This window comes from Cebus imitator, unplaced genomic scaffold, assembly GCF_001604975.1.
Source record: "Cebus imitator isolate Cc_AM_T3 unplaced genomic scaffold, Cebus_imitator-1.0 Scaffold56, whole genome shotgun sequence".
NCBI lineage: Eukaryota > Metazoa > Chordata > Mammalia > Primates > Cebidae > Cebus > Cebus imitator.
The window spans coordinates 1,195,297-1,222,927 of record NW_016107371.1 but is presented as its reverse complement, the minus strand read 5'-3'; the positions used below and the strand labels follow the sequence as shown (position 1 = coordinate 1,222,927).

The following is a 27,631-nucleotide window of genomic DNA, read 5'->3' as shown; positions in this document are numbered from 1 at the left end:
AAAAAAAAAAAAAGGAGTTGCAATCCTAGTCTCGGATAAAATGGACTTTAAACCAACAAAGACCAAAAGAGACACAGAAGGGTGTTACATAATGGTAAAATGATCAATGCATCAAGAAGAGCTTACAATCCTAAATATATGTTCACCCAATACAGGAGCACTCAGGTACATAAAGCAAGTTCTTAACTACCTACAAAGAGACTTAGACTCCCATACAATAAGAGACTTTAATACTCCACTGTCAATATTAGATCAACGAGACAGAAAATTAACAAGGATATTCAGGACTTGAACTCAGATCTGGACCAAGCGGACCTAATAGTCATCTACAGAAATCTCCACTCCAAATCCATAGAATATACATTCTTCTCAGTACTGCATTTCACCTACTCTAAAATTGACCACATAATTGGAAGTAAATCACTCCTCAGCAAATGCAAAAGAATGGAAACCATAATAGTCTCTCAGACCACAGGGCAATCAAATTAGAACTCAGAATTCAGAAACTCAGAAACTGCATAGCTTCATGGAAACAGAACAACTGGCTCTTGAATGTTGACTGGATAAACAATGAAATGAAGGCAGAAATAAAGATGTTCTTTGAAACCAAGGAGAACAAAGAAACAATGTACCAGAATCTCTGGGATACATTTAAAGCAGTGTCTAGAGGGAAATTGACAGCAATAAATGCCCACATGAGAAGCAAGGAAAGATCTAAAATCAACACCCTATCTTCAAAATTGAAAGAGCCAGAGGAACAAGATTAAACAAAAACAAAAACAAAAACGTAAAAGCTAGCAGAAGACAAGAAATAACTAAGATCAGAGCAGAACTGAAAGAGATAAAGACCCAAAAACCCTTCAAAAAATCAGTAAATCCAGGAGCTGGTTTTTCAAAAAGATCAACAAAATAGACTGCTGGCCAGATTAATAAAAAAGAAAAGGGAGAAGAATCAAATAAATGCAATAAAAAACGATAAAGGGGATATCACCACTGATTCCACAGAAATACAAACTACAATCAGAGATGACTACAAACAACTTTATGCACATAAGCCAGTAAACCTGGAAGAAATGGATAAATTCCTGGACACTTGCACCCTCCCAAGCCTAAACCAGGAAGAAATTGAAACTTTGAATAGACCAACAATAAGGGCTGAAGTTGAGGCAGCAATTAATAGCTTACCAACCAAAAAAAGTCCAGATCCAGACGGGTTCACAGCCGAATTCTACCAGACATAAAAAGAGGAGCTGATACCATTCGTTCTGAAACTTTTCCAAACAATCCAAACAGAGAGAATCTTTCCCAAATCATTTTATGAGACCAACATCATCCTGATACCAAAACCCGGCAGAGACTCAACAAAAAAAAACTTCAGGTCAATATCCATGATGAACATAGATGCAAAAATCTTCAATAAAATACTAGCAAACTGATTGCAACAGCACATCAAAAAGCTTATCCACCATGATCAAGTAGACTTCATCTCAGGGATGCAAGTCTGGTTCAACATATGCAAGTCTATAAATGTAATCCACCACATAAACAGAACCAAAGACAAAAACCACATGATTATCTCAATGGATGCAGAGAAGGCCTTCAACAAAATTCACCAGCCATTTATGCTATAAACTCTCAATAAACTAGGCATTGAAGGAACATATCTCAAAACAGTAAAAGCTATTTAGACAAACCTCCAGCTGATATCATACTGAATGGGCAAAAAACTGGAAGCATTTCCTTTGAAATCTGGCACTAGACAAGGATGCCCTCTGTCACCACTACTATTCTGTATAGTATTGGAAGTTCTAGCCAGAGCAATTAGGCAAGCCAAAAAATAAAGGGTATTCAATTAGGAAAAGAGGAAGTCAAATTGTCTCTATTTGCAGATGACATGATTGTGTATTTAGAAGACCCTATCACCTCAGCCCAAAATCCCCTTAAACTGATAAGCAACTTCAGCAAAGTCTCAGGATGCAAAATCAGTGTGCAGAAATCACAAGCATTTCTGTACACCAATAACAGACTAATAGAGAGCCAAATCATGAGCAAACTCCCATTCACAATTGCTACAAAGATAATAAAATACCTAGGAATACAACTAACAAAGGATGTAAAGGACCTCTTCAAGGAGAACTACAAACCACTGCTCAAGGAAATAAGAGAGGACACAAACAGATGGAGAAACATTCCATGCTCATGGTTAGGAAGAATCAATATCATGAAAATGGCCATACTGTCTGAAGTAATTTATAGATTCAAGGCTATCCCCATCAAGCTACCAAAGACCTTCTTCGCAGAACTGGAAAAAAACCACCTTATACTTCATATGGAGCCAAAAGAGAGACTGCATAGTGAAGACAATCCTAAGCAAAAAGAACAAAGCTGGAGGCATCACACTACCTGATTTCAAACTATACTACAAGGCTATGGTAATCAAAACAGCATGGTACTGGTACCAAAACAGAGATATAGACCAATGGAACAGAACAGAGGCCCTGGAGGCAACACCACACATCTACAACCGTATGATCTTTGAAAAACCTGACAAAAACAAGCAATAGGGAAAGGATTCCCTGTTTAATAAATGGTGTTGGGAAAACTGGCTAGCCATATGCAGAAAGCAGAAAGTTGACCCCTTCCTGACACCTTACACTAAAATTAACTCCAGAAGGATTAAAGACTTAAACATAAGAACTAATGCCATAAAAACTCTTGAAGAAAATCTAGGCAAAACCATTTAGGACATAGGCATAGGCAAGGACTTCATGACTAAAACACCAAAAGCATTGGCAACAAAAGCCAAAATAGACAAATGGGACCTAATTAAACTCCAGAGCTTCTGTACAGCAAAAAAGAAACAATCATTAGAGCAAACCGGCAACCAACAGAATGGGAAAACATTTTTACAATCTACCCATCTGACAAATGGATAATATCCAGAATCTACAAAGAACTAAAACAGATTTACAAGAAAAAAAACAAACCCATCCAAAAGTGGGTGAAGGATATGAACAGATACGATTCAAAAGAAGACATATATGAGGCCAACAAACATATGAAAAAATGCTCATCACTGATTATTAGAGCAATGCAAATCAAAACCACATTGAGATACCACCTTACGCCAGTTGGAATGGCGATCATTAAAAAATCTGGAGACAACAGATGCTGGAGAGGATGTGGACAAATAGGAACTTTTTACACTGTTGGTGGGAGTGTAAACTAGTTGAACCATTGTGGAAGACAGTGTGGTGCTTCCTCAAGGACCCAGAAATAGAAATTCCATTTGACCCCGCAATCCCATTACTGGGTATATACCCAAAGGATTATAAATCATTCTAGTATAAAGACACATGCACACTTATGTTCATAGAAGCACTGTTTACAAAAGCAAAGACATGGAACCAACCCAAATGCCCATCAAGGATAGACTGGGCAAGGAAAATGTGGCACATATACACCATGAAATACGATGCGGCCATAAAAAGTGATGAGTTTGTGTCCTTTGTAGGGACATGGATGAATCTGGAAGCCATCCTTCTCAGCAAACTGACACAAGAACAGAAAATCAAACACCACATGTTGTCACTCATAGGAGGGTGTTGAACAATGAGAACACATGGACACAGGGAGGGGAGCATCACACACTGGTGTCTTTCACGGGGATGCTAAGGGGGAGACAGCAGGTGGGGGGAGTGTGGCAGGTCAGGGAGGGATAACATGCAGAGAAATGCCAGATATAGGTGACAGGTGGATGGAGGCAGCAAAACACATGTGTGTGCCTATGCATCAATCTGTCATGATCTGCATATGTACCCCAGAACCTAAAGTACAATAAAGAAAAAAAGAATTATTGCTGTGGGTTATGTATTGGACCCTCTTTAGTATTCTTTATGGACCAGTAGGATTCAAGGGCCTGGCACTGATGGCTTACACCTGTAATCCCCTTGCCTGAGGAAACCATGGTGGAAGGATTGCTTGAGGCTAGGAGTTCTAGACCAGCCTGGTCAACATAGCCAGAAACCATCTCTATAAAAAGTTTAAGAATATTAGTTGGATGTGGTGGCATGCACCTCTATTCCCAGCTACTTGGGAGGCTAAGGCTGGAGTATTCCTTGAGCCCAGGAGTTGGAAACTATAGTGAACTATGATGGTGCCACTGCATTCCATCCTGGGCTGTATTGTGAGACCCTATCTCTAAAAAGATAAATCAATAAATGGTACAAGTAAAATTATTCTTATTAGTTACTTTTGGACTGCATTTCCCTGAATATGACCTTCCCTTGTGGAATATCTAGGCTTTCTGGGCAGCCAGCATTTATTCTGATCTTACATGCTCCTTTCTCTCTAAAGGAGAAAGTATTAACATTGATAGGGAGAGCAACTTTCTTATGGTGAGAGTCTGAAGACTTAGGATGTCCTAAAAGGATTTTAGCAGATCACAGAAATTTATTATGCAAATTGGGTCACTTTTGATGGTGAAATATTTATAGTGAATATGAATATAATAGCAAAATAATTATTCCAGGGAAATAGGCTTAAACCACAATAGTCAGGCAAACCAAGACATACAGTCACTTTGGTTATAGACCCCTGTTGTTTTCACTGCAACTTATCTTCTACAAATGGAAAAAGGTTATAAAGAAACATAATGGAAAAATGTATGCATATACACTGCCACATCTGAGTAATAGATTGAACTACATAAAGCTGCCCTACAAAAGCAGCAATTTCATTGATTTCATCCTAATATAAGAAGATGTCCGTGATTTCAAAATTTTGATATGTCTTCAGTTTATTACTTTAATGGTAAACTATTTGAGGAAAAGAAACATTCACTTTTCATTCTATCATTCAGTGTTTTTTTTTTGGTTAGTTTTTTTTGTTCATCAGACATTTACTGAGTACCTATAACAGGCATGTGCTATGCTAGACACTGGGAATAGACTAGTGGCACAGTGAGGGTGCCTGGTACTCCAGAGCAATGTCATATATTTGCACTCTTTTCCCTATTCCAGCTAGAATTTGATGGTGAATAAAAAAGCACAGTAGGTTCATGTTTATTATTTGATGTTGAAAAAAATGTAACGTGCAGATTGAAGTACAAAATTATCTTGCTTCCTGATACGGTTTGGCTGTGTCCCCACCCAAATCTTATCTCTTGAATTATACACCCATAATCCACACATGTCATAATCCCCATGGACCCAGTGGGAGGTAATTGAATCATGGGGGCAATTGCCCCCATGTTGCTCGTTTTTTGATAGTGAGTACTGACTTCTCACAAGAGCTGATGCTGGTTTTTTTTTTTTTGAGATGGAGTCTTGCTCTGCCACCAGGCTGGAGTGCAGTGGTGCAATCTTGGCTCACTGCAACCTCCGCCTCCTGGGTTCAAGTGATTCTTCTGCCTCAGCCTCTTCAAGTAGCTGGGACTGCAGGTGCACATCACCACGCCCAGCTAATTTGTGTATTTTTAATAGAGATGAAGTTTCACCATGTTGGTCAGGATGGTCTCAATCTCTTCATCTTGTGATCCACCCACATTGGTCTCCCAAAGTGCTGGGATTACAGGCGTGAGCCACTGGGCCTGGCCAGATCTGATGGTTTTATAAGGGGCTTTTTCTCTCTTTTGTTCATACTTCTTCCTGCCAGTGTGCCAAGAAGGGTGTGTTTGCTTCCACTTCCACCATGATTGCAAGTTTTCTGACGCCTCCCCAGCCCCGCAGAAATGAGTCAATTAAACCTCTTTCCTTTATAAATGACCCAGTCTCAGATATGTTCATATAGCAGCTGTGAGAATGGACTAATCCAGTAAATTGTTACCGGCTGTGAGGCACTGCTGTAAAGATATCCGAAAATGTGGGAGCCACTTTGGAACTGGGTAACAGGCAGAGGTTGGAACAGTTTGGAGGGCTCAGAAGATAAGATGTGGAAAAGTTTAAAACTTCCTAGAGACTTGTTGCATCGCTTTGACCAAAATGCTGATAGTGACATTAACAGTGAAGTCCAGGCTGAGTTGGTCTCGGATGGAAATGGGGAACTTGTTGGGAACTGGAGTAAAGGTCACTCTTGCTCTGCAAAGAAACTAGTGGCATTTTGCCTCCGTCCCAGAGATCTGTAGAACTTTGAACTTGAGAGAGATGATTTAGGATATCTGGCAGAAGAAATTTCTTAGCAGTAAACCATTCAAGAGGAAACAGAGCATAAAAGTTTGAAAAATTTGGAGCCTGATAATGCGATAGAAAAAATCTATTTTTGGGGGTGGGGGGAGAAATTCAAGCCTGCTGCAGACATTTGCGTAAGTAATGAGGAACCAAATGTTAATCACCAAGACAGTGGGGAAGTGTCTCCATGGCATGTCAGAAACCTTCACAGTGGCCCTTCCCATCAAAGGCCTGGAGGCCTAGGAGGGAGAAATGGTTTTGTAGGCCAAGCCCAGGGCCCCCCTGCTCCGTGCAGCCTTGGGACATGGTGTCCTGTATCTCACATCTCAGCTGTTTCAGCTCCAGTTGTGGATAAAAGGGGTCAATATTCAGCTCAGGCTGTTGCTTCAGAGGGTGCAAGCCCCAAGATTTCACATGGTATTGGGTCTTCAGGTGCACATAAGTCAAGAATTGAGGTTTGGGAACCTCTGCCTAGATGTCAGAGGATGTATGGAAACATCTAGATGTCCAGGCAGAAGTTTACTGCAGGGGCAGAGGCCTCATGGAGAATCTCGGCTAGGGCAGTGCAGAAGGGAAATGTGGGGTCAGAGCCCCCACACAGAGACCCCACTGGGTCACTGACTAATGGAGCTATGAGAAGAGAGCCATCATTCTTCAGACCTCAGAATAGTAGGTCTACTGACAGCTTGCACTGTGTGCCTGAAAAAGCCACAGGCACTCAACACCAGCCTGTGAAGGAAGCTGACAGGGGGGCTGTACCCTCAAAGCTACAGAGGTGGAGCTGCCCAAGGCCATGGGAGCCCACCTCTTGCATCACTGTGACCTGGATGTGAGACATGGAGTCAAAGGAGATTATTTTGGAGCTTTAAAATTTAATTTCTGCCTTGTTGGATTTCAGACTTCCATGGGGCCTTTAATCCCTTTGTTTTGGACAATTTTTCCTATTTGGAATGGGTGTATTTACCCAATTTCTGTACCTCTATTTTATCTAGGAAGTAATAACTTGCTTTTGATTTTACGGGCTCATAGGTGGAAGGGACTTGCCTTGTCTCAGATGAGACTTTGGACTTGGACTTTTGTATTAATGGTGGAATGAATTGAGACTTTGAGGGACTGTTGGAAAGGCATAATTGTGTTTTGAATTGTTAGGATATGAAATTTGAGAAGGGCCAGGGGTGGAATGTTATGGCTTGGCTGTGTTTCCTACGCAAATCTCATCTTGAATTGTAGTTCCCATGTATTGTAGGTGGGACCCAGTGCGAGGCAGTTGAATCATGAGTGTAGCTACTCTTAATGCTGCTCTCATGATAGTGAGCGAGTTCTTACAAGATCTGATGGTTTTACAAGGGGCTTTTCCCCCTTTTGCTCATACTTCTTCCTGCTGCTGGTGTGAGGAAGAATGTGTTTGCTTTTCCTTCTACCATGATTCTAAGTTTCCTGAGGACTCCCCAAGCCTGCAGAACTGTGAGTCGATTAAACCTCTTTCCTTTATAAATTACCCAGTCTCAAGTATGTCCTTAGAGCAGTGTGAGAATAGACTAATATACTGCCATTTTTGTGGCACCCTTCAAAATTTATACCTGCAGACATATGTTACCCCTCTGCATACCTGTCGTTACACTTAAGAATCCATGCCTCAAAGATATAACATGGCTATTGCCCATGAGAAGTTTGTAGTCTAGTAGAAAAAAGAATATGATGGAAATGCATTAGACATCATGGGTGCTCCAATTTAACTCTGTTCAGGGCACAGCTGAGTTACTAGGAAGGCAGTGATCTTTTCTACCTGCATAGTGGGGGACAACAGAAAATTATGTACAGAGGGAGTAAGGCTGGAGCTACCACTCATTGATTTTTTTTTTTTTTTTTTTGAGACGGAGTTTCGCTCTTGTTACCCAGGCTGGAGTGCAATGGCGCGATCTCGGCTCACCGCAACCTCCGCCTCCTGGGTTCAGGCAATTCTCCTGCTTCAGCCTCCTGAGTAGCTGGGATTACAGGCGCGCGCCACCATGCCCAGCTGATTTTTTTGTATTTTTAGTAGAGACGGGGTTTCACCATGTTGACCAGGATGGTCTCGATCTCTTGACCTCGTGATCCACTCGCCTCGGCCTCCCAAAGTGCTGGGATTACAGGCTTGAGCCACCGCGCCCGGCCACTCATTGATTTTTAAACTTTTATTGAGTGTTAGGCACTGTGCTAACCTCTGGAGATATACTTTGAACCTGAAGCATATCTACTTCACAGAAGTGAGTATTCATTGAGGATGATGAACTTTGAAATAATAACCTCATGATTAAATATATAACCATCAAAGTGATAAATGCAATGAAGGAAAATAGTGAACTGCAGAACATGTAGCAAAGACCAGATTTCCTTTTGAAGTGGGAGTCACGAGGGGTCTCACTGAGAGAGTCACATTGACCCCGAGTCACATAATGAACCCGAAGAATGAGTTCAAGTTAGGCGAGTGAAGAGTATCTAGCGAGGAGCCTCCATGTTGAAATGTCTCCACTGAGGAGGGAAGCAGAACCTACAGAGGGCTGGCATAGCTGCAGTCAAGCCCGGGAGGAGGGTAGGGTCAGGCTGAGAGAGAAGCAGGGGACAGGTCATACAGGGCCCAGGGAAGATGTTTTTCTCTTGAGAAAAAAAATTATCAGATGGACCTTTTTGGAGTTGGGATGGGGAGTGGTTGGTGTATTAGGACATGGAAAACAAAGTATCCTGATAATTGGAAAACAAAGCAACTTGACAAGGCTGAAATGTGAGGTGTGAGGGAGAACATCATGGTGAATTTTGAGTTCTTCTTAGAAGCAACAGGGAGACATTGAAGGGTGAGTATGATCAGAGGCGTGATATATCGAAAGCGTATTTGAGAAAGAGAAATCTCAAGAATGAATTAATTACTTGAAGATGCTGAAGCCTGGAGGATCTTGCAGTTGTCCAATAGGTAGAAGACGAAGGCTTGATCTAAGGCAATGGAAACGGGGTGGAGACTAGAAGACAAAGATGCCCAGTCGGCACTATCTACAGGATTTGGTTATTGGTGAGAAGAGGAGGAAGAGGATTATTAAATGGTGTTCAGGCTCCTGGCTATGTGATGAGTGGAAAAGGATAGCAAGAGAAGGAATTGTTTGGAGCAATCGATGGTTTTGACTTGCTCCTGGTAAGTTTGATTTGTACCCAATAAATGATAAGGGAATCCAGCCTGATGTTGCATAAGCAACTGATTAGTTCAGGTTGACTGGGCTTGAAGAGGTTCTCTCTGAATATTTTTGATCTATTAACATGGTATTTATTAAGCGAGTTGAAAGCACGTAAACTATTTATAAAGGAGTGCTTGCATTTTACAATTGACAGATCACTTTATTTGGAATTACTTATGACAGGCTTTTTTTGTGTGTGTTTGAGAGACATTTAACTTTGCCACAGTTTTGAAAATGTGGTATTTCTGGTATGTTTAGATTGTGGCTTTTCAAAAACCATTAAATATTACAATTAGGCTTGTTGTGTTCTATTTTTTTTCCCATTAGTTTCCCATGAAATATGCAAGCATAACATCTGGTATTCTTTTGTGTAAGAACTCTGGCAAAAGAGCAACAAGGATTAGATTCAGCACTTGTCAAATCATCCAGTTGTAATATTATCATATAGAGTTGAATCTGAAGCTGGATGAAACTGCTTTGTCAAGAGGAGTCCTGCGTAATGTCACAGAGGGTCCACTTAGGAGAATTCCTTTTATGGTTGGGGCATTCTTGAGATGCCTGGAATAGCCCGTTTGTATGGTATCATCGAGATGGAAACACAGCAGACGACAAGATCTGCACAGCACTTCTTTTCTGTTATTTGTCAGACTAGAGCCCTGCTTAGCTGATAATGGCAGATCTTCCTTCTTAACTTCATTTTTCTATGGCAAATCCTTGATCTTATAACTGGAAAGCCCCTTTCCTAGCTTGAGGGCCATATATTATTAGAGCTGGAAGGGACCTTGATAACACTTTTAATTCAAATCCCTGGCATTTTTGCAGATGAAAAAAATGAGACAGAGAGGTTATGCAATTTGGTCAAGTTAGTCTGCAAGACACCCAGCTCCCTGCCCTTGGTAGATCCCCCTTCAGAATGGGCAGCCTCTGTCCTCCTTGTATTTTATTTTTAACTTTTTTTTTTTGGTCAGAAATCAAAGACTCTTCGTTCACTTTATGAAAGTCATCTGACTCATTTGAAAGTAAAAAAGAGATGTTTTTCTCTGAAAACTTATTTTTGTTTTATTCTAAATGAGTTTTTGTTCTAACCCAGTGTGATTCCTGTCTATTCTGAGAGAGCTTTCATGGCACAGTATGACATCTCTCTAATGGCCAGTGTTGCCTAGTTGGACTTCAGTATAATGGTTACAGCAAAAACCTATGTGCTTTGGAAGATAGCATCATCTCCAAATTCAGGAAAGAACAGATGCTAGAAACTGTGGTCAGCGTTACTGCCTGGGCCTTTAGGGTGGGTGATGCTAGGAACTTCTTTAGAAGCAGCTATTTATTCAAATGAAATGTTTGAAAGGATCTTTTATTTTTTAAATGACAAATCTCATACCTTGGCCCTAGGACCAAGCACCCCATGACTAGAGAGTGTCGATGGGACTTGGTTGCCACTGAAGGGAGGGTGTGTCATGGGGTGGGTGATACCTGGAGTACTGGCCCAATCAAGGGAAAGAATGAGAGTTTTAAAAATGAGTTGTGAGGGGAAAGAGGACAAGAACCATGTGGTGCTTACCATTTACTGGCTTGGATCTGGGGAAATGGATTCACCAGAAGCCTCTTTCTCAGGAATCACAATGACTACACAGTTCTAGCTTTCTCTCCATACCTTCCCCCAGCAGAAAAGAATGGTTTCTGGTCTGGATGTGTGGGAGGGGTGGTAAGCATTGCTCTAGTTCATCATGTTGACTATGTTCTGAGACTCTGCGGGCTTGGCTTAGAAAGCCAAAAGCCTTTGCTTTGCTTCTGCTGGAACCTGTTTTCTGTGAGGTAGTGGACACTGCAAGATCTTGTTTCTGAAAAGAAAAGGGTCTGGAGGATGAGCCCGGGGGGAAAACATCAATACCAGCTCAAAACAGAATCCCTTTACATTGTAAGAGCTCAGAGAAAAACAGAGTCTGTAGAGTGTGGTGTTCGCAATCTGAACCATTTCCAAGAGCTGCGAGAGAGTGCTGTTATCTGAGCTAAGCACATGGAATGATGAAAAATTGCATCCTGGTGGATTTTCCTCAAGTCCTTGGAAAAAACATAAATATCTTCTTGCTATTGAAAAGCTTAATGCTTTACTGAAATGATCATAGAATCTTGAATCATTCTCATTTCTGTGGGGACTCAGATGATTGTGCAGGGAGTCTCTGTTTGTCCCTTTCAGACCCACCCTCCCCATTTTCCACACTCTTCTGGATCCAGGGAGGCTAGTCTCCATGGGGCCCATCAATGGGCTCCCCTGGCCTCTGGTTTCTATTTGGATTTGGCCAATGGGAGGCACCTGCATCACCGCCTCTTGGTGGTTCCCTTAACCCTATTTGCAGATAGTTCCCTGCATTAAAGCTTCCATTTGAGTGTGTCGTCTTTTTTCTGCTGGGACCCTGTACAAGTACATCATCTAATTCTGTATGTCCGTTTTACAGATGAGGAAACTGAATCACAGAGAGGGCTATGGCTTTTATGGCTGTGTCCCCTTCCTCTTTGTGTTCCCAGACATGGTTGAGTATTTCCAACCTGAGATCCTGAGTCCTAGAGTGCTGAATGGGAGTTAGGAGACCTCTGGCACTCCCATCCTCTCTACTTCGATGTGACGGCACATGCCTAAGAAGCTTCTGTTTATCAAAAAGCTGCGTCCTTAAAAATGGCATTTTAGTAAGACAAAAAAGTAGGGAGAAGATTCTCTGCTGAGAGGGCACTGTCATCCACTGGGCTAGCAGAAGGTCAGAAAGTGTCTCTTTCCTCACAGTGGAGGCACCTGGTGCCAGGGCTTGGCTAGAGGCCTGTGGGCTGATTGACCTCAACCTACCTCAGCCTGGTGCCCTGGGCTCCCACCTCCCCATTCCACTGTGTAAGGAGGTGGAGTGTGTGGTCATGCCTCTGACCACGAGTGAGTCAATGTGAGAGAGAGAGAGAGGGAATTTGTATTCTTCCTTTATTAACTTTCCTAAGTTCTCTGAAGAGTCCTTTTTGAACTCTCATATTTCTAAAACATATTTTTTGTTTTTTTTTCCGTACATTTTAATACTCTGATACCACAGGTGTGCTGTGAAACCAGAAGCACCTTTTATTGTAATTGGTCAGGTGGTAGTTGTGTTGTAGTTGCAATGCCTGTGCATGTATGAAGTTGGTAATTCCGGTCACATGACCAGACAATGGAAACCTCTCTCGTTTCAGTCAGTGATCCATCGAATGACCATTTAAGGGAGGAATCTATGGCTTAGGTGTTGCCTGAAATTTTCTGCTGACACCTTTTAGTAAGATTTACTTGCCAACATCAACACTTGTGGAAAGATGTCAGCAGCTTAGAAGAAAGTCCCAAATATGACACTTGAATGTGCTTTTAAAAAATGCCACATCATTAGTGCTTTTTGTGGCACAGAGAACAATATTGTTTGGTTAATACTGTGGTTCTGAATTGTGAATACATAAGCCAATTTATTTCACTCATATTGTTATATTTTCCTTTTTTATGGGCATCATAAAAATACATGTATATGTCTAATAGAGCTCTTTTAATATGTATAAAATAAAAATTTTAAGGTTAGCATTGTATCACACTATAATGTGTCACCACTTCTTTCTTTATAATTGGTATATAAAATAGTATTGTTTCTATAATCAGTGAGTCCTAATTAATGAAATATAGTAGGAAAGTTACTAAATTATCAGCATGAATCAAAAGATGAGTTGGAAAGCTAAGGACTGAGGATGGCTCTATTAATTCTTTTGCTCAATAAATATTTATTAAATGTCTTCTGTGAGACCAGTCCTGGGCTAGGCATTGAGGATCCAGCTGTGAAAGACACAGAGGTGATCTATGAACTTACAGGGAATAAATGAAATACTGAGACACGTTTGTGTATATGATGTTAGAAAAAGTGAAGTCTTCTTTGGGAGTGTCAATAAATGAGCTCAAGATGGTCAAGTGCAGCAGATGGCCTGACTGGAGAAGTGACGCTTAAGTGGCGAATGGAAGAACAAGTAGGGAGTTAATGAGGTGGAGGTGAGTGGGGAAGGAGAAAATGTGGTCCTGGCTAGAGGGAGCAGTGTGTATGAATGCTGGGAGCTGGCAAGGGGTGAGGAGGAACTGAAGGAAGTCTGAAGTAGCTGGAGGTCAGGCAATGGTCCAGAGATGAGAGATGAGGCTAGAGAACTAGGCAGATGTTAAATGATGAAGTGCCTTAGATGTCATGGCAAGGAGTTTGGCTTTTATCCACAGGTAAAGAGAAAATAGTGGAAAGGGTTTCAGGCGAAGAGTGTTAGGCTTAAATGTTAGAATGATCACTCTGACTCCTGTGCAGAACCAAGTGCTTTATATCACAGATGAATCAAGCATGGTAGTAGTCATATTCACTTGAGTAGAGGCATGGAAGTGGCATGAGCAGATGATAGCAAATGATACAAGGGAATCCTGGAGCAAGCAATAATCCCCATCACTGATTGCATTCTGCAGATAGTATACTCTCATTGTAGAAACGATACTATTTTATATATCAATAATAAAGAAATAGTGGCATATTAAAGTGTGGTACAATACTAAGACTTAAAATTTTTATTTTAACATATTAAGAGAACTCTATTAGATGTATTTAGACTTTGTAATTACTTTTTCTTAGTTCCTGATAAGCTAAGACAATAACTTCATTTTTGACAGAGTGATTTCTTCTTATTTGAGCCTGCAGTGTGCTGTGAGAGATCCACCACCAGGTAAATATAGAACAAGTTTTTCTTAGGTTTATAAACAACACTTTCTCTCAAGATTCTCTAAGACACACATAAACCTAATATTCTATTTAATCCTCATTTTAGCCCTCTGAGTCTTATTCCCATCTTATACATGAGGAAATTGAGGAACTGGTAACTTAACATGCACAAAAAATGTTCATCAGAGCATGTAATAGTAAAATAATACAAAATGAAAAGGAGAGAATATAAATTTCCAACAGTAGGCAAATTGTATTAAATATGGTACATTCATTTGATGCAAGTATTTTAAAAACATTCATTATCACCTTAAGGTGTTCTCTTCTATTCCTAGTTTGCTAAAATCTCTATCATAAATAGATGTTGAGTTTTATTAAATGTTTTTCTATATCTCCTGAGATGATCAAATGATTTTATCCTTTCATCTATTAATTTTAGTTTGCATTAATGGATTTTCTAATGTTAACCTACCTTTCATTGCTGAGATAAAACCAACTTTGTAATGATGTGTTATGTTTTCTATACTTAGCTAGATTTAATTTGCTAAGCGTTAGTCATAAGTGAGATTGGCTAAAAAATTTTTTTTCCGTGATTTTTTTTTCAGGAATGCTTTTCAAAATATTAAAATTACTTGCTGCTTGAATGTGTGGTAGAACTTGACAGTAAAACAGTTTGGGCCAGATGTTTTCTTTGAGAAAAGAAATTTTACTAACTGATTTAGTTTCTGATTTATTTAGGTTTTCCATTTCTTCTTGAGTCAGTTTTGTTACAGTTTCAGTTACATATACATATTTCTGTTGAATATATATGCAGGAGGGGAATTTCTGGATCATAAGGCAGGCATATGTTCAGCTTCAGTAGATACTATCAAACAGTTTTCCAAAATAGTTGTATCAGTTTAAAAATTTATACACCAGGAGTGTATGAGGGTTCTAATTAGTTCACATATTTTCCAAAACAAGGTGTTTTCCGTTTTTGTTTGTTTGTTTGTTTGTTTTAGTTAAGCTTTTCTGGTGGGTATGTAGTAATATCATATTGTTTAAATTTGCATCTCCCTATAGACTAATGAGGTTAGGCACCACTTTGTATATTGACCATTTGGGTATCTTGTTTTGTGAGAAGCCCTTTCAGGTCTTAAAAATGTGAAAAAAATTGGGTTGTTTTAAAAATTAAATTATCTTTCTTACTGAGTTGTAGGCATTTTTAATAATATATATTTTAGATATATCCTTGGTAGGAAATATGTATTACAAATAGCTTCTCTTTTTCTGTGGTTTACCTTTTCATTCTTTTTTTAGGAACAGAAATTTATTGTTTTGTGAATTTCATATATTATTTAACCTTTACATTTCTATCTATAATGTATCTGGAATAGATTTCTTTGTACATGGTGTGAAGTACAAATTTTTTTTTTTTTATGTGAAGATCCAGTTGACCAAGCACCATTCTTTTGCCACGGCACTATGTATCTATTTTGATTAGGGTTACTGAAGTATGATGAACACATAGTAAAATTCATTCTCTTAAAATAAATCGTTTGATAAATTTTGAAAAATGTTTGTAATCATTGTTTTACCTCACAATCAAGAGGTAGAAAGTATCTAACACCTGAAAGTGTGCACCTTTGTAGTAAATCTACTCCCTCTAACTCTAGCCCTTGACAACCACAATCTGGATTTTTCTCTATGGTTTCCCTTTTTTTCCAGAATGTATAAATGGCATCATATAGTATGCAGCCTTGGTTTCAGATTTTTTTCACTTGGCATATTGGTTTATTTTTTTTGAGATTCATCCATGCTGTTTATAAGTATCAGTGGTTTATTCCTTTTTATTATTGAGTAGAAGAGCTCCATTGAATGATATGCTACAAGTTTATCCATTTACCAAATAATGAACATTTGGGTTGTTTACAGTATTTAGCTACTAGGAATAAAGCTGCTACAAACATTCATAAAGAGGCTTTTGTGTAAACATATGTTTTCCTTTCTTTTGGGTAAATTACTAGGAGTGGGATCATTGTATCATATGGAAAGTATAGCAAGTATATGTTAAACATTATTCTAAAAAATCCCCAAACTGTTTCCAAAATGACTGTGCCATTTTACATTCCAAGCAGCAATATGTGAATGTTTTAGTTGCTCCATAGCTTCTCTAGCACTTGGTATTATCACTCTTTGTAATTTTAACAATTGGAGTGTATAGTATTATCTCATCATGGCTTTAATTTTCATTTCCCTAATGATATTGTGCTACTTTGCCATCTGCAAATCTTCTGTGTTCTGTTCAAATCATTCATCCATTTAAAAAATAATTTGTCTTAATGATATGTAGCTAATTGGAATATATTCTGGATACAAATACTTTATTAAATATGTGCTTTGCAAATACCTTTTCTCAGTCTCTAGTTTTTTTTTTAAGTTCTAAAAGTATTATTTAAAGAGTAGAAAGTTTTTCATTTTGGTGAATTTAAATTTATGAATTTTTAAAAATGGAAGAGCAGTTTTAAGTACTATTTAGGAAATCTTTGCTAAAACGAAGGATGCAAAGATTTTCCTAGAAATTTTAAAGCTTTAAACTTTATATTTAGTTATGTGATCCATTTTGAGGGAATTTTTATGTCTTTTGTGAGGTAAGGATCAAGAAAAACTTTTTATATGGATGTCCAAATTTTCCAGCACCACATATTGAAAAAGTTAGCCTTCCCCCATTTTAATTACTTTACACCTCTATCCTTCTCTCCCCTCTTTGCTACTCTAATTATATGCATATTGGACAATTTCATACTGTTTGACAGCTCTTGCATGATCTGCTTGTAAAAAAATATTCTTCTTTCTCTTTGGATTTCAGTTTGGATAATTTCTATTAGTCTATCTTTAAGTTTGTTTTCTATAGCTTCCCTCTCTCATGTAGATTCTTCATCTTGTCTTGCATTTTCTCTTTCTTTTCCATATTAATCATAGCTATTTTAATCATAGCTATTTTAAAGTCTCTGATTGTTCTAACATCTGGGCCATCTCTCTTTCTAGCTATGTTGATTGCTTTATCTTGACAATGAGTTAAGGTTTTTTCTTTCTTTCTTTCTTTCTTTTGCTTTTTTGAGTGTCTTGTAATTTTGATTGCATGTGGGACAGTGTAGAAGAGCAGTAGATAACAAAGTAAATGATATTGCTACCCAGATTGGGTATACTTTTTCTTCTGTAAGATTGTTGATATGAAGGGTTGAATCAATCTTGTTAGTAGTTAACAAGACTGGTAGTTAGTACTGAGTTTGGGTGGAGTTGAATTTGTGATTGTTGTAGTTACTTTCAGTGTATCAGACTCCAAAGTTCTCTAGTGGTCGACTGCAGTGACCTTATGCTTGGCATGCCAGAGGGTTTTTCTCCATGTCTAAGCTTCATCCTTAGCTTTCAGCAGACTCTTCACTCTTGCTCCACAAAGGGGACCTCTCTCCATGTTTGTGCTCTTCTCCTGGCAGTAGATTGCTCTTGTTCATTGTGCTGGGCAGAGCTGTGGAGGTGGTGGTGAGTTCTCAGTTCACCTGGATCAGCCCCTGTCTTAGGTAGGCCTTATGTTTCTGGGCCTTGGGACTGGAGCTTTGTTAGTGTTCCTGCTCTTCTTCAAGGCAGCCAAGGTTTGCCGTGTATCTGTGGAGTGTTTTGTGTGGGAGAGAGTTTCCTGCCCCTCCCTTAATGGTAACAGACCTCTTGTTTATGTCAGTGCAGGATCCTGGACCTGCAAGTTTCTTTTCCTTCCCTTAGGGCAGATGGCAGGCTTTTGCTTCTACAGCTTTTCAAGAATCAGTGGATCTTTGCTTGGGCCTTGGGGCTAGGAAGGTGTTTTGCTTCTCTACCAGTTGTTGAAAGCTTTTGCTTAATATGAAATGAAGTTTGGGAAGTGGATGGAATTTCTTGCCTGTGCCCTACTAAAAGGAGAACTCCCCAATCTCCAGCCCCACCCTTTTTCTTTTAAATGACCGTTCATTGCAGAGTCTTGGCAAAAAGCTTGAGGGAGACCTGGGGCTCATCTCATGTTTCTGAGGCTCCCAGTGATAACTGTCATACTAGCCCGCACTTGCCCTTTAGAAATTCATTAACATTTTAGCTGTTTTCTTATTCCTGCGTTCATGATGGCTGCCTCTTCCTACCGTGCCCTGCCAAAGGGGACAGTTTGTGTGACCCCTTTCACTTTGGAAGGACATGTCACTCTTGGCAAACTTAGTTCACTTGGTTGCCTTGTGTCCTTAGCTCTCTAATGGGCTCAATACGAGTATGATTTTGTTGATGATGAAGCTTTTCTTGTTGTTAGGGTGAGAGTGATGTTCTCCATGGTTTTCTGTATCTTACATGGATGTCGTTGCAACTTTTTAAGAGAGTCACTGGTTTGAAGAAAAATTTTGGTTGTAAATACAATTGCCGTTCAAAAATGAATGGAAACTGAATCAAAAGAAGTCAATAAAACTACAATCTAAAACTTAATAGGAAAACTGAGAAGACTTAAATTTTATTCTTTTCTTGGTCTGGCTGTGTTTGGCAGTTTTCTTTGTTCCTTCTCAGGAAATACATGGCTACAATGGCAGGAATGTTGCAATAGAATAGCTTTATTTTGAGGTCTTGGGTAAAGGAGAGAGGAAGATTGGCTTCTCCCTGCCATAAATACCTTCAAGACAGGGTGATGAGAAAGGGAGAAAAATGGAAAAAGGCAAAAAATGAGACAGTAGGGCCGGGCATGGTGGCTCACGCCTGTAATCTCAGCACTTTGGGAGGCCGAGGTGTGTGGATCACGAGGTCAAGAGATCGAGACCATCCTGGTCAACATGGTGAAACCCCGTCTCTACTAAAAATACAAAAAATTAGCTGGGCATGGTGGCGCGTGCCTGTAGTCCCAGCTACTCAGGAGGCTGAGGCAGGAGAATTGCCTGAACCCAGGAGGCGGAGGTTGCGGTGAGCCGAGATCGCGCCATTGCACTCCAGCCTGGGTAACAAGAGCGAAACTCCATCTCAAAAAAAAAAAAAAAAAAAAATGAGACAGTAGAATGGGCATTCTGGAGAACTTTACAGATTCTCAGAAGAGGGGTATACAATTAAAGATCCAAAAGAAGGACTACTGTTGTCTGTGGTGTCAAGAAGTGCATCATTCTAATTCCAGAACTTACTGATATCCTAGCCATCTCGGGAGCATCACTTCAAGTTTCAGCTTGGATATGTTAATCATCTACATCCTTTCTATTGCTATTCCAAGGGTGGTCCAGGGGCCAGCAGCATCTGCACTCACTGAGATCTTGTTAGAAATGGAGAATCACAGGTTCCATCTCAGACCTGATGAATCAGAATCTGCATTTCAACAAGATCCCTGAGTGATTCTTGTGTACTAGAATGTTTAGGATGCACTAGATTTGGTGTTTTACATAATCATGGTTTCTATGTTTTTTGTAGTCGACTTTGTATTTGAGATTAAAATCTTTCAAAGTCAAAATATTGTGAAGGTAACTCTACTGTAAGGATAATCTGGGGGTATAGTGCACAGAATTAAGGCATTTAAATGCATTTTCTAGTTAAATTATCAATTTAATTATTGAAACACTTATTTAAAACTTATTATTTTTCAACATTGTTTTTGAGCTTTGTGCTCCTAGCATTTAAAAACGTTAACTCTTTTTTGTAGCAGGGATTTTTCTGGTGCTTTCTCTCATAAAGAGGTTTTTTTAGACCTATTGCTATGATCTGAACGTTTTTATAATCCCCAGAATTCATATGTTAAAACTTAACCCCTAAAGAGATGGTTTTAAGAGGTGAGAGTCTTTGGGAGGTAATTAGATTATGAAAGTGGAGCCCTCATGAATGGAATGAATGCCCTAATAAAAGAAACTGGTGGGAATTTTGCCCCTTCCATCATATGAGGATATAGCAAGAAGGTACCATCTATAAATCAGGAAGAGGACCCTCACCAGATGGTGAATCTGCTGGCACTTGAATCTGAGACTTCCCAGCCTCCAGAACTGTGAGCAATAAATGTTGCTTGTAAGCCACAAAATCTATGGTATTTTATTATAGCAGCCAAAATGGACAGAGGCCCACATGAAACCTGCTTCCTAGGGCTATTCTGCCCTCTTCATACTGGTTTTAACTTAAGAAGCAGGTTCCTGCATAAAGTTGCTATTGATGCTTCAAAAACCTGGCCCACAGGGTTGTAGCAAGGACCTGTTCCTCTGACAAGGTTCTTGCCAAGAGCTCTCAACTTTTTAATCTTCCCAACTTTGAGTATCTTGTTATTCAGTGAAAGGGGTGTGCTGCCAAAATTCTAGTTTTTTCAACTCTTGATAAAGGTTAATTTTACATTTATCCAAATTCTTAAGCTGTTCTCTTTCCTTTAATTCCATAGACAATGCTAGCCGTGATTTCTTGATTATAGCACCTGCTTTCCTTTTGTCTTTCCTTTTGTTTTTGGACTTAAGTATTTTAAGCTCATTCCTTTCCCTGCTTAGGGAGAGACATGAAGTCAAAACATTCTGGCAACATCATTAATTTTTTTAACTTATCTTGTTCAGTTTGGGACCATTACCTATGTGTTCCAAGCAGGGAGCCAGAGGAGGGCACAAGGCTGTGCCACCCTGTGGAGTCAGCGCAGGTAAAGAGTTGTTCTGGTTGCCCTGGTCAGTGAATTCTGCCATAATCTCAATGATCACCCTTAGCTGCAAAGCAGGCTGAGAAATGTATCTTTAAGTTGGGCATGTTCTTTCTGCAAAAGCAATTGTGGTTTGGCTTGCTATGGATGGAGAACTAAATGCAGACATCAGACCAACAGGGAGCTAAGTATTAGTAGTACGACCAGTGCTGCTATATTGGAGAATGAGCTTAAATTATAAACAGGTTCATCTATAATGAAGCCTCCTATTACTTTGATTGCTGAAATCTTTCATGGAAAAGAGAAATACATGCTTCTGAGCTCATAGGGATGTACCTAGCCCACCATGCCCTTACCCACTCTCAGTCTCAGCAATTCAGTTCACTCCCTTGAGGAAGCATGGAAGGATATAGTGAAGTGGAAGAACCATCTTCTAGTAGTTTCAAGAAGATAAACAGTTTTGTTTAATGTGCCCAGGGAGGAATGTTGAAAAGTAGAGAATGCTTTTTCTTGTAATAATTATGTATCTATATATGTGTATGTGTGTGTGTGTGTGTTTGTGAGAGATAGAGTGAGCCACGAGCGAGTGCAGGCATATGTGTGTATGTATAAAAATACCTGACTGTTTTATATTATTACATATTGTGGCAACTGTGTTATTTTAGTTGCTTTATATGTTTTTTCAACTCCTGCTATTAATGACCTCGCAGTGTGGTGATCTGCTATGGAAGCTGAGAAAAGGGAAAATTCATGTGTGTTTTGCAGTTGTGAAGTCCTTTTAAAGGAGATGGGCATGAACTGCCTATAGATCTTAAAGAATGGGTAGACTTGCTTCAGGTAAAGAGGAAGGGTGACTCAGGGTAAAGAAACAGCAAGGACCACAGCCACTAGGCCTTCAGCTTCTTCAGAAGCTCACTGCAAGATTCATCATTAGAACCATCTGCATTGCTTCACAAGAAACAAACCAACAAGCAAATGCAGATGACTGGGCAGTAGCGCCTGTGATTACACATCCTGCTACTCCCCACACTAGAGGAGGGTTTGAGGCAGGTGCTCTTGGTGTGTAGCAGGCCCTGGCCTCTCCTTGTGTCCTTGTCATCTTTGATTCCTGAGGTAATGCTGATTTGGAAACGCTTAGCAACTAGCCCGGCTCCCTACCCGAGGCTCAGCCCAGGAGTTGGAGTTGACAGCTAATTGTCGCCACTGATTGCTTTGCTGACAGTGCTCTGTGGCTATTTTGGTTTTTCTTGAGAGTTCCTTAATTAGAGAAAATGACATCGTATGCTGTCCAATCAGTTGCTTGTTAGATATTACTACATTTGTAGAAGAATCAGGCAACATTCGGGCTTGTTCCTGCCAAGCTGGTATTAGGTTCATGACCTGCAGCACAGTTTGCTTGGCAAAGCAGCAGTGCCCACACAGCTGAGACTAGATTGCCACTGACTCAAGGGAAGAGCATTCTGCATTCCCAGTGTGGACTCAAAGTACCCAGGACTCCCTCAGGGCAATGTAGCTTTGCCCATTGAAACTTTATACCTCACAGTAGCCATTACCTTGACTTTCTTCTCTCTGAAATGAGATATTTCAGGATTCCTTTGATATTTGCCTTTCTGACTAACATGGAAAGACCCTTTTGTTTTTCCATGGGAGAGATACAAATATGACCTGAAGATGAGTTTCTATTTGGTGAAACTTTAAATGTGGTTTCTCATACAGTATAGTAAGAGCTCGTTATACTGCTTTACCTAACAGGAAGGATGATCTTAAATTAGAAAATATTTTGAGTTATAAAATAAGCATGAAGAGTTTTATAACTCTAAAATCCACAGAATAACTTTTACAAGCTGATTTTTAGGTGTAGTCTCTTCTGAGGCTATGTTTTGGAATTATTTTGGAATAGCACATACTTACTTTATTTACACATAAACTAGGAAGGAAAGTTTGATACATAAGATTGTCAAATGAGTACTGACCCTCCTAGTTCCTTATTTCTTTTTTTTTTTTTGAGACAGAGTTTCGCTCTTGTTACCCAGGCTGGAGTGCAATGGCGCGATCTCGGCTCACCGCAACCTCCGCCTCCTGGGTTCAGGCAATTCTCCTGAGTAGCTGGGATTACAGGCACGCGCCACCATGCCCAGCTAATTTTTTGTATTTTTAGTAGAGACGGGGTTTCACCATGTTGACCAGGATGGTCTCGATCTGTTGACCTCGTGATCCACCCGCCTCGGCCTCCCAAAGTGCTGGGATTACAGGCGTGAGCCACTGCACCCGGCCTAGTTCCTTATTTCTGGTATTAATTAATTGCATCAAAAATATATTGAGCCTTCAGGGGGTACTCTTGGGCTTAACAAAGAAGTGTGAGACACAGTTTTTGTCCTCAAGAAACTTACATCCTGACTGAGAAGTTAACATTCTTTTTTTTTTTTTTTTTTTTGAAGTTAACATTCTTAAATGAGAACTCATGACTTCCTTGAAGGGATCTGTAAGGTTGTGTAGCTTTTCTCTTGGAGTTATCAATGTTGGAACAGAGAGTAAAGAATGCAGGATGGATCCAGGTTTGAAAAGATAAGAGGATAAGAATATTGAGGATCTATGGAGAGTTCATAAGGTTCTCAGATTGGGCACAGAAAGAAGGAATACCAAGGTGTATCTGTGCTTGTGTCAGCAGAGTAGGGATTGAACATAAAGACAGAGAAAGTGGTTAATGCATATGGTGGATAGGTAGAAGCTGAAGGGGACTCCATAAGGTCAAGAAAGAAATGGAGGGTGGGAAAAGGTCAAGAGAGATCAAACAATGTCTCTTGTCCATGTTTCCTGTGGGTCTGTCTTTGCCTTCTCAAACACATGGTAAAAAAGGGACCAGACATGACATTTCTCTTGTGTATTTTTTCCTGAAGAAAAATTCACGGCTCATTCATGGGATCTGTGAAGATCATTTGGTTGAAATTATCAACTTTCTTGTACATACATAGAAATGATTAAGATGCTCATTTGTTTGTGTGTATGGTGACCTCCAAAGTGTCTCCTGATGCAATCTTATGTGGTATAAACACACCCACATACACAATGATGACGAAGAAGAAGTCCCCATCACCTGATAATTGTTCATTACTTTCAAGTAAAGGGAAATTATTATCTCCAGGGGATTTCAGAGAGACCCACATGCTGGAAGTAATTTGCCTTACCAGCAAAGCCAAAGTTTCTCTTCCTTCCCATGGGCTGACAGCTCTCCTTTTACTCTTCCTGGGTTTTCAGGCTAAGTGCATTTGAAGGCCCCATAAACAATTTAAACTTTCTGATCCTGCTACTGTTCCCTTGCTCAACACTCAGCTGATTCTCAAGTTTATATTTAACCAATATAATCCTCGTGAAAGACTTTTACAGTTGAAGTCACAGCAAAAACTAGAGAATAAAATTTGGATTAAAAAGCTAAATTTAAAAAGCTCAGACTTTATGATGTCATAATTACTCTGTATTCTTGGATATTGTATAATTGTTGGTCCCTGGGCGCCACACCTGTTGGAGGTAGCAACTATTTGGGGCCAGTGGCAAGGGTGGTAAAGGAATTTACCAAGACGGTTGTAGGTAAAACCAAAAAAAAAGAGGCAGATTTATTAGAGAAAGTATGAAAATATATCGCAAGGATGCAATAGGCAGCATACAGAGAAGGGAATGTCTACAAAGAGGCAGAGGTTGGAGGGAAGTTTTGTAGCATCTTGCTGGGGGGGGGCTACATGTTTGTGATTAGCTATATCTCAGAACAATTGGTCATTGCTCTCCTCATAGTGGAGCCCTCCGCAACGTGGGGTCCCTTCCTCATCGTTGCTTACTTACCTCATCAGGACTCCACAACACCCACAGTAGGTCCCTTGATATAGTGTCTTACATTCATGTTGGCTACCCAAGTGCTGCCCAGTACCGTCGGACACAGTGGAGCCTTACAATTGTGCTTTTGAAGGGAATGTGTCTCATGTCCAGCTTAAACATACCAGCAGTGCCTATTATAAGAGCTTTTTTTTTCCTCAGGTAGCATTTTAAAATTCTTTAAGCTGTATCCCAGACATGAAAGACTTGACCTGAATCATGTGGTTACCATGGCATCTAAAGAGAACCTTTAGAAGCTTATCGATTTTTCTGGACAGAAAGATGGTAAACTGCTTCAATAGAACAGTTTCTACCTTGCAGGCTGAGAATAAAAACTGTATTTATCTGAAACAGCAAATCTGATCTTCAAAACTTCTCTCAAGCATAATCTTCTATGAGCTATTTGCTGAAAACTGCTTACCAGTTTTTATGCTCCAGCACTGACTTGGAGCAGCTTTTCTTTCATCTCTGACCTGGAAGCTTCTTTTCAAGTAAAATAAAAATATGAAGGACCCCAGCTAAGAAATCCCTTCAAATCTCAGAGGAGAGTCTAACTACCCTTATTCAGGGAGACTGAAGCAAAAACAGGTCTACCCTGAATAAAACGGCAGATCCACTTTCTGCGCAGGCAACCTCTCCCTTTCTGACACAGTACTTTGATGTTAATCTAATTTTCATTAATTGCTAACTCTAAAGCAACAGAGCTTAAATCTTTGAAAGGACTGCTTTTCATACAATCTTATTGTGTGAAATTTGTGCTTAACAGAAAGGTCATTGGACCACCAGCTTTTTGCCTTAGAGTTAGTAGGCAGGGACTAAGTCGTTAATTTCTATTGCTTGACATTTCTGTAACACTTGGCAGTATTCAAAACACTTTTATATCCATTGTTATTTGAGCCACAATGGAGTAACAACACCGTGAGGCAGAGACAGATATTTTTTAAAATTACCCCTCTTCACTTTTTTTTTTTTTTTTTTGATTAGGGAATTAGGTGGCACCAGGGATTTGAGCCCTGCTACTGGAGTAGGGTGGTCCATCTTCTCTGAGTATTGCCGGAATTTCTAATCGCGATGGTCGTCCCCTCCCTAGAGGAGCTGGACTCCCTCAAGTAGAGAGACCTGCAGAACTTAGCCAAGAGTCTGGGTCTCTGGGCCAACCTGAGGGCAGACAAGTTGTTAAAAGCCTTGAAAGGCCACATTAATCGTGAGGCAAGAAAAGGAAATGAGAATCAGGATGAAAGTCAAACTTCCGCATCCTCTTGTGATGAGACTGAGATACAGATCAGCAGTCAGGAAGAAGCCGAGAGAGAGCCAATTGGCCATGCCACCAAAACAAGGAGAAGGCACAAGACTGTCCGTGTGGACCCTGACTCCCAGCAGGATCATTCAGAGATAAAAATAGGTCATCCCACTGAATTCCAGAATCATGAAAAGCAGGAAAGCCAGGATCTCAGAGCTACTGCAAAAGTTTCTTCTCCAGATGAGCACCAAGGAGCTGAGAATGCTATTTCCTCAGGAAAATGTGGAATAAATGGCAACAAAGATTCAAAGATACCTTCAGAAAGAAAGAAATATCTCTACACAGATGAGTTATCCAAACCTGGAAAAAATAAAAGAACTGCAATCACCACTCCAAACTTTAAGAAGCTTCATGAAGCTCATTTTAAGGAAATAGAGTCCATTGATCAATATATTAAGAGGGAAAAGAAACATTTTGAAGAACACAATTCCATCGGTGAACTGAAGCAGCAGCCCATCAATAAGGGAGGAGTCATGACTCCAGTACCTCCAAAAGGAAGACTCTCTGTGGCTTCTACTCCCATCAGCCAATGACGCTCGCAAGGCCAGTCTTATAGCCCTGCAAGTCAGAGTACTTTGGGTCTGAAGGGGTCACTCAAGTGCTCTGCTATCTCTGCAGCTGAAACAGGTGTCAGGTTTTCAGCTGCTACTAAAGATAATGAGCATAAGTGTTCACTGACCAAGACTCCAGCCAGAAGGTCTGCACATGTGACCATGTCTGGAAATACCCCAAAAGGCGAGGCTATGCTCGGGACACAAATTAAAGACCAACAAGAGGAATTCTGCTGCTGTTATTACCCCATTCAAGTTGACAACTGAGGCAATGCAGACTTCATTCTCGAATAAGAGACCAGTGTTTGATCTTAAAGGAAGTTTGTCTCGTCCCCTCAACTATGAACCACACAAAGGAAAGCTAAAACCATGGGGGCAATCTAAAGAAAATAATGATCTGAATGGACATGTCAACAGAATTAACTTCCACAAGGAAACTTACAAACAACCCCGTCTCCAGACAAAGGAAGAGCAACAGAAAAAATGTGAGCAAGAATGAAAGGAGAAGAAAGCAAAGCTTCTGGGAGTGCGAAGGGGCCTCATTTTGGCTGAAGATTAGTAATTTTTAACATCTTGTAAATATTCCTGTATTCTGAACTTTTTTTCCTTTTGTAATTTTTGTTGTTGTTGTCTTCTCTACTTTAGTCACAAGACCTTTTTCTGCTAACTGTTGATATTCTATGTCGTGTCCAGGGTTCTTCATGTGCTACGATCTCTGAAAAGATGTTATCACCTTAAAGCTCAAATTCTTTGGGATGGTTTTTGCTTAAGTCCCTGTACAACTCAGTTTTCTAAAGAGACCTGTCCTTAGATTCTGGTCCTAGATTTTTAATGTCAAGTTCCCCCTGCTGGTTCTAGTATGAACAGAATTGCAGTCTTCTGCTAGGCAATAGCATTTACCTTTTGGCAGCTAGTTATACAAGCTTCAGTAGAAATTGAACAATAACAAGAATAGGGTAAGCTGGGGTAGAAAGGCCTCCTCTTCACTGTCTATAGAATATAGTACCCTTTATGAAATGGGGCCATATGGTTTGGTTATGACATCAATATTTTATCTAGGTGAAATTGTTAAGGCTCATATCAACCTTCGTTCAAATAGCCTCCTGTAATTGCCATCTGTCACTCACTATATTTGCAAAAATAAAACTCATATAACTAAAAAAAACCATGTTTTACTCTTTAAAAACCATT

General features: G+C 39.9%; 1 protein-coding gene and 1 pseudogene across 5 annotated transcripts in view; both read left to right on the top strand.

Moving 5' to 3' along the window:
* Positions 1 to 27,631, top strand: part of NCALD (neurocalcin delta) — a 446,431-nt gene that overhangs the window by 96,815 nt on the left and 321,985 nt on the right. For 2 of the 4 annotated variants that reach the window (XM_017528903.2, XM_037738648.1), the window contains exon 2: positions 14,055 to 14,107. The exons of the other annotated variants lie outside the window; for them this stretch is intronic. The gene's annotated coding sequence lies outside the window, so the exon portion shown is untranslated. The remainder of the gene's footprint in view (positions 1 to 14,054; positions 14,108 to 27,631) is intronic. 4 annotated transcript variants of the gene reach the window in all.
* Positions 23,628 to 27,597, top strand: LOC108304646 (annotated as a pseudogene). The gene has a single exon (XR_001825343.2). The product of XR_001825343.2 is annotated as a nucleolar and spindle-associated protein 1-like (transcript).